Source organism: Monodelphis domestica, chromosome 5 (genome assembly GCF_027887165.1).
Source record: "Monodelphis domestica isolate mMonDom1 chromosome 5, mMonDom1.pri, whole genome shotgun sequence".
In the NCBI taxonomy this organism is placed as follows: Eukaryota; Metazoa; Chordata; class Mammalia; order Didelphimorphia; family Didelphidae; genus Monodelphis; species Monodelphis domestica.
In genome coordinates, this window is record NC_077231.1 from 18,524,037 (window position 1) to 18,531,123 (window position 7,087).

At 45.5% G+C, this 7,087-nt stretch overlaps 1 long non-coding RNA gene across 1 annotated transcript; it reads right to left on the minus strand.

Annotated features, from left to right (window-relative positions):
* Positions 1–733: 733 nt before the first annotated feature.
* LOC130454304 (uncharacterized) lies at positions 734–4,121 on the minus strand. The gene is made up of 2 exons (XR_008911969.1): positions 3,838–4,121; positions 734–1,627 (listed from the first exon to the last, which is right to left on the minus strand). It is a non-coding gene; the product is annotated as an uncharacterized LOC130454304 (long non-coding RNA).
* Positions 4,122–7,087: the final 2,966 nt, after the last annotated feature.

Genomic DNA, 7,087 nt, shown 5'->3' on the forward strand with positions numbered 1-7,087 from the left:
GCTAATTCTCTTTCACTCAGGCATCAGGTGTTTCTTAAAGGCTTCCTTCATGTCAGGCACTATGCTAAAAGCTGCAAAAAGAGACCAAAAAAGCAGTCAGGTCCTCAAGGAGGTTCTGTTCTAAGAGGGGAGACAATGTCCAAAAAAGTGTCCAACAAAGTTAATAAGGTAATCGTAGAGAATAAAGCACCAGCAATGGGAGGACCAGGTTACTGCAGAAGGCAGGATTCCAACTGAGGCTTGAAAGAAGCCTGGAGCTGAATGTGAAGAGAGAGAGAGCAGAGACAGCATGCCAGACATGGAGGGACAGTCAATAAAAAGGGAGAGAAGTGAGAAAAGTCAAGTCATGTCATATATGGGGAACAGCAAGAAGGCCACATGGACCGCAGAGTGGGTGGACAGGAATGCAAAGTATGAAGACTGGACAGGTAGGAAGAGATCAGGTTGTGAAGGTCTTTAAAAACCGAACAGAGGATTTTCTATTTCTGCAATACAACAATACAACCTGAGGGAGCAACAGAAGGGACAATGGGGAGGAGGGGTTGTGTGTGTGTGTTTTTTTTACCATTTCCCCACAAGTTTTCCTAAGTTATCTTATCTTATATATAATAAATATAATAATATAATATTATCTTACCTTATCTCCCTCCTTCCCTTCTCTTCCCTTCCCTTCCCTTTCCCTGTGCTGGCAGGAGATTTCATCTGGGTTATACACATATTGTCAAGCAAAACATATTTCCATATTGTTTATTTTTTGGAAGAGAATAATTTTATAAAACCCAAACCCCAAAACATAAACCCCAATAAACACGTGAAAAACCTCCTGCTTTCATCTGTATTCTGAGGTGGAGAGCATTCTTTGTCATAATTTCTTCAGAATTATCTTGGATTGCTGAGAGTATCTTACAATATTGCAGTTACTGTGTACAATGTTCTTCTGGTTCTGCTTATTTCACTCTGCATCAGTTCACAGAGGTCTTTCCAGTTCTTTCTGAAATCTTCCTCTTCATCGTTCTTTACCCCACAATAGTATTCCATCACCATCATATCCCACAATTTGTTCAGCTACTCCCCAATTAAGGGACATCCCTTTAGTTTCCAGTTTTTGGCCACCACAAAAAGAGCTGCTATTAACATTTTTGTACAAGTAGATCCTTTCCCCTACACCTTTTTTAAAACCTCTCTTGGATATAGACCTAGCAATTGTACTACTGGATCAGAGGGTGTACTTTGTTTTATAGCCTTTTGCGCATAATTCCAAATTGCCTTCCAGAATGATTGGATCAATTCACAGCTCCACCAACAATGCATTAGTGTCCCAATATTGCTACATCCCCTCCAACATTTATTGTTTTCCTTTACTGTCCTATTGGCCAAGGACCTTGTTTTGAAGGAAGAGAAGTGTCTGCAGGAAAGGATATCCCATGAGAAGGGATCCTAGAGGTCATCTTGTCTGACCACCTCATTTTATAGATCCCAGGTTCAGGGGAAGTTACTAAACCAAAATCATTCAGGTAATAGCAGATGAGCCTCTATGGAATTTGTATCTCTTGTCTTCAGATCTGAGAGTGGTTTTATAGTGGATCAATACAGAAGACGCATCTCTCAGAAAGAGAGGAGCAAGGAGCTAAAAGAGAATGGATAAACATGAAAGGAGTTAGGCAAACACACCAAAGAGATTTCAGACAGACAGAGATAAAGAGAGACAGGGGATGCATAGCTTCCCTTCTCCAAAAGTTGAGGAGAGCAGGAAACTAGAAGCAAATCTTAATTTCCCAAAGTAACAGCGAATTCTAAATATTGCCTTCTTTCATATAGCAAAACACACACACACTCTTGACTTCTTTTAGGAAGAAAATGGAATTCGATCGTTTTGGTGAAGGAGTGTTGGGGGGGGGGGGTGACAGAAGGTTCAGGAAAGGCTTCATTTTGTTGAAGTTGGACTTGGCTCTCCCCCCAAAACATTGTTCATTGTCTGCAAACAGCTGATCTGGCTTTTATTACTTTTCAGCAATTGTATATGGTTACTAGAAACAGATGTGCTGAGGTTTCTGGATCCTTTTTTAAGTTCGTGTGCTCACACACCCATGCACACCCATCTACCCACAAGCCAACAGGTTTTGCTCAGCCTCGGGAGCTGCCAGGAGACGCTAGGGCACCCCAAGGAGCAGTCAATAGGCAGGGGCAGTGGGTGGCTGGGTTCGAAAGAAAAGAGGACCAGAGCCAGCAAAGATATGTCCCAGGATCTGGAGGAAAGAATCTAAGAAATGCTTCTTGATTGATTCTTTTGCGATGTGAGGCTTAGAATGGGATTATGCCGGGACATATTTGTGCTCAGGTTAAAATAGACCGTGCTCTGTTGTTTTCTTTCTCCGCCATTGTTCATTGTTTGTTGAATGAATAAATGAATGAGCAAACGAAAGAATGAGTGAATGAATAAGTGAATGTTCACAAAAGGAAGCAGAGAATGACAGGGGCAAGGAGAAAGAGCCCAAACTGGAACTAATAATAAAAGAAGGAATCCGTCCATAATGCAATTAAACTTCTCCAAATGGCTAGGAAATTATAGGTTCATTTGGTGGCGGGCTTTCTTCCCTAGCAGCACTCCTCTGACAAGGTCTCTCCTCGCATCCCTTTGTCCCCGGCTCTCTTTAAATAATCATTCTTCTTCATGCAAATAGGTGGAAAGGGGAGAACAGTAAAAGGTTAAAATGGAAGCAGGCTATCTTTCAACGACATGGTAATTTCGCTGCTTGGCACGGGGCCAAATGCTCGCTGCAGCCACTAGCTGCCATTCCAACATGAGTGAAAGGATCTTTAATAAGAGTGTAAATAAAAGCCAGGCTGAGAAATGAGTTTTCCATCCCAGCAATCACTGACCTAACCTCTGCGGTAAATAGTCTCTCAGAGAAGCGCAGATGGAGTACCGGCACCTGAAGATCAAGGCAATCTTGGAGCCGTGCAATTTAAACAGCTGGGACCAATTGAAACATGAATTATCTGGGATAGGCTGAGGAATTCCATCTAGCGTATTATGTAAAGACAAATAACTCGGGCCTCCTTCCCCGCCCCCATCCTCGCCCCCCCCCAAAAAAGGCCCAGGGGGGGAGCTAGCACAGTCCTCCTCCTCGCCCCTCCCCTCCTTTTTGGACGACGGCAGGTCCAAGTAGGTCGTCTAACTCCATCCATAGAGGCCAGCCAGCCATTGGGACGGGCCCCCTCATTGACCGCCCGCGGGGGAGAGATAGCAGGAGCCGTTGGAGACGTGGTGCATTTCGGATGGGCCTTATTCCTTTAGAACAAGGGCTCTGGCTCCTGCCACCCTTCTTGCCTGAGCCAGGGAGATCCACTGGGCGCTGCTCCGTGGTCAAGAGGGAGTTTGGGGCTACGAGACGCTGCGATTTTACTGGCATTCTCAGGGCCGTTCTTAGCCCGGGACCCAGAAGCTTGCTTAGGAGATGTGGGGGTTTTCCTTAACAGTCCGGTTGGTTTCCTTTGTAGTACCTCCCATGCGTTTAAAGATATTATTCTGAGGCTGCCAAAGAAATCCCGGACACAAAAAACGGCTAAGAATCCCTGCTCGAAAAGAACAAGTAATGGCCTAAGTGATAGAGCAGAGAAAATGGGGGAACAGCCTGATTGAAGCCCATTTGCTTTAAGAGCAGGTGAACGTCCTTCTCACGGACAGACTCGGGGGCTTCTTGTCCTGTTCTTAGATCCAAAGACACTGGGGGCTCAGAGCGGCCCAAAAGGCGACCAACAATAACCATATCCTGGCCTAGAAGGGAAAGCAGATCTGGGGGTTCCAAGGGGCCCAGTAACCTCGCCGAAACTTACACGCCTCCACTTCTCTTCACTGCAGCCTTCCCAGGCACAACAGAGGCTCTAAATCATTTGCCAAATACTCTGAGGCATCACATTTCAAAAGGCCAGCCCTCCTGCTCCCTACAGTCTGCCATGCTGATATCACTGCTGAAGTGACTTGGTGGCAGAAAAAAGAAAACAGGAAAGAGGAAAGGGGGCGGGGGAGGAGAGAATGGACACAGGCAAGGGAAAGTACTTTTCCAAGTTATGGTTGCATGTATGGATATATACGGTACCAGTGTTCATTTGTAAGTAGTGTCTCCTCTCTCTCTCTCTCTCTCTCTGTCTCTCTCTGTCTCTGTCTCTCTCTCTCTCTCTCTGCCTCTCTCTCTCTCTCTCTCTGTCTCTGTCTCTCTCTCTCTCTCTCTGCCTCTCTCTCTCTCTCTGTCTCTGTCTCTCTCTCTCTCTCTCTCTGTCTCTGTCTCTCTCTGCCTCTCTCTCTCTCTCTGTCTCTGTCTCTCTCTGCCTCTCTCTCTGTCTCTCTGTCTCTCTCTCTCTCTCTCTGTCTCTGTCTCTCTCTCTCTCTCTCTGCCTCTCTCTCTCTCTCTCTCTCTCTCTCTCTCTCTGTCTCTGTCTCTCTCTCTCTCTCTCTGCCTCTCTCTCTCTCTGTCTCTGTCTCTGTCTCTCTCTCTGCCTCTCTCTCTCTCTCTCTCTCTCTCTCTCTCTCTCTCTCTCTCTCTCTCTCTGTCTCTCTCTCTCTCTCTCTGTCTCTGTCTCTGTCTCTCTCTCTCTCTCTCTCTGCCTCTCTCTCTCTCTGTCTCTGTCTCTCTCTGCCTCTCTCTCTCTCTCTCTGCCTCTCTCTCTCTCTCTCTCTCTCTCTCTCTCTCTCTCTCTCTCTCTCTCTCTCTCTCTCTCTCTCTCTCTCTCTCTCTCTCTCTCTGTCTCTCTCTCTCTCTGCTTTTATACATGTTTCTCTGGGTCTATAGCTTTCCCAAATATACATGTTTGTCTGCTGCTGCCCACAGTCCAAATAGAAGCCCTACCAACCTGTTTCTCAGGAAGAACAAAAGCAGGGCAGGGCATGTGTGTGTGTGTGTGTGTGTGTGTGTAGAGGTGGAAGAGAGAGATGGGGATGAAAAAAAAGAAGAGAGAGAGAGAAAGGGAGAAAGGAGGGGGGAGGGAGATGTGGGAGAGATGAGAGACAGCAAGGGAGAGGGAGAGAGGAGAGGAGAGGAAAAGAGGGACATGAGAGGGAGGGATGGAGAGGGAGAGAGAAAGGAGGGGGAAGAGAAGAGAGGGAGAGGAAGAGAGGGAGGCAGAAAGAGAAGAGAGAGACAGGAGATGAGAGACAGAGAGAGAAAGGAGGGGGAAGAGAGAGGGAGATGAGAGAGAGAGGGAGAGATGAGAGGAGAGGAAGAGAGGGACATGAGAGAGAGGAGAGAGAGGGAGGGAGAGGGAGAGGAAGAGAGAAAGGGGGGAAGAGAAGAGAGGGAGAGGAAAAGAGGGGGCAGAAAGACAGAGGGAGATGAAAGAGAGAGAAAGAAAGGAGGGGGGAAGAGAGAGGGAGAGGGAGAGGGAGAGAGAGAGAGAGAGAGAGAGAGAGAGAGAGAGAGAGAGAGAGAGAGAGAGAGAGAGAGAGAGAGATTGGGGGGGGGGAAATAAAGAGCAGGGGGCAGGTTGGTGTCACACACACAGAAGCACTATCATTTCTTTTATTTATAGCTCTAACCAGAAAATAGACTGGGAGCAGCTGAGTACCAATTTATTTTGCTGCCTGAACTGATGAGTGCTTGGCTTAAATGTCATTGAGTTGGAAGGTTGTGCATTTCATTCACTGCCAGGTTAGACCCAGCTTTGAAGCAGGTCTAGGAGCAGATCAGTAATTGTTCTGCCACTAGCAAGGTGGGGAAGAGAAATCCTGCTCCAGGGAATTGACTCTGTAGGGGATGAGCACGGCTGCCTGTCATCATAAACGATCCCCATCAAACTCAGCCTGACCACAAACTAAGGTGCCTCATTTCTCCCCACTCCAAGGGCAAGGAGGTAAATTTTGCCTCTTAGAACAATAAAGCGATTTGAAAATCAGAAATTATAGCAGAGTTTAAGGATGTCAGCCCATCCGCAGCCAGGGTCTGTGCACAGGTGGGCCTTGAGGATACTCTCTGAAAGTTGCCACTAGGTGCTCTGAACCATCTGAAGGGCTCCCCAGGTGCGCATGGTCACGTTTGTGGTCTCTGTCTTACATGGAACTCAATGTTTTCAAGGTGCAGCGGAATTTGTGTCTTTAAAAAGGCTGTTAAAAGAATGTATCTTCTGCAAATATTTTTAAAGGAGAAAATAATGAAAAACTCAAGGAACACCAGGAGCTATTTCTTTTAAGTATTTTTGCTTCCTTTTAACAGTTTTGTCATGGTTGAAGCCAAATAGAAAAAATCAACGTTAAGGACAGAAAACAGAGGTTTGCAGGATTTAGAACTGGACAGAACTCTATGAGATCATCAGTTTTAAACTCCTTATTTGACAGATTAAGAAACAGAGGCCCAGCCAAGTCAAACAACTCACCCAAGGTCACCTAGCTAGTAAACAGCAGAGCAAGGATTCAAAACAAGGTCTTCTGATTCAGAAGCTAATATTCTCTCACAGTGTCAAATGATGAAATCCTATTGTAGGATTAAGACCAAAAGATGTCAATAATTTTTAAAAACTTTTATTGCGAGTTTTATCATGGAATAGTTTTAACTCACGGGTCACTTTCATAACTGGTCCCAATAGGAAATCTGCCCTGCTACTATAATCCAATTTATAAAGAAAACAAATTCTTGCCACTTGGTATTTGTAGGTTTTCCCTAAGCAAATCCTGGCACCTATCAATACCAACCAGCATTTTTACAGCACTTTAAGATTTGTAAAGCACCATGCAATTATTACCTCATTCAGGGCTCACAATGATCCCAGAAGGTAAGTGCTATCATTATCCTTATTTTGCAGATGGGGAAACTGAGGAGACAGCTCTTCTGGTTTTCCCAGGGCTATTTTGCTACTCAGTATGAAGCTTGGTTTGACTCCAGTCCTCCTGATGCCAGGTCCAGGGCTCTATCCACCATCCTACCTAATCTTCCCTTCTTTGAAGTGAAACTGGATGGTATAACCAGTGTGACCTTGGGCAATTCACCTAACCGACCTAAGCCCAAGTTTATTCATCTATAAAATAAGAGAGTTAGACGAGATGGCCTTCAGTGTTCCTTCTAGTTCTAGATTTAGGAGACACTTGTCAAAGATGTTG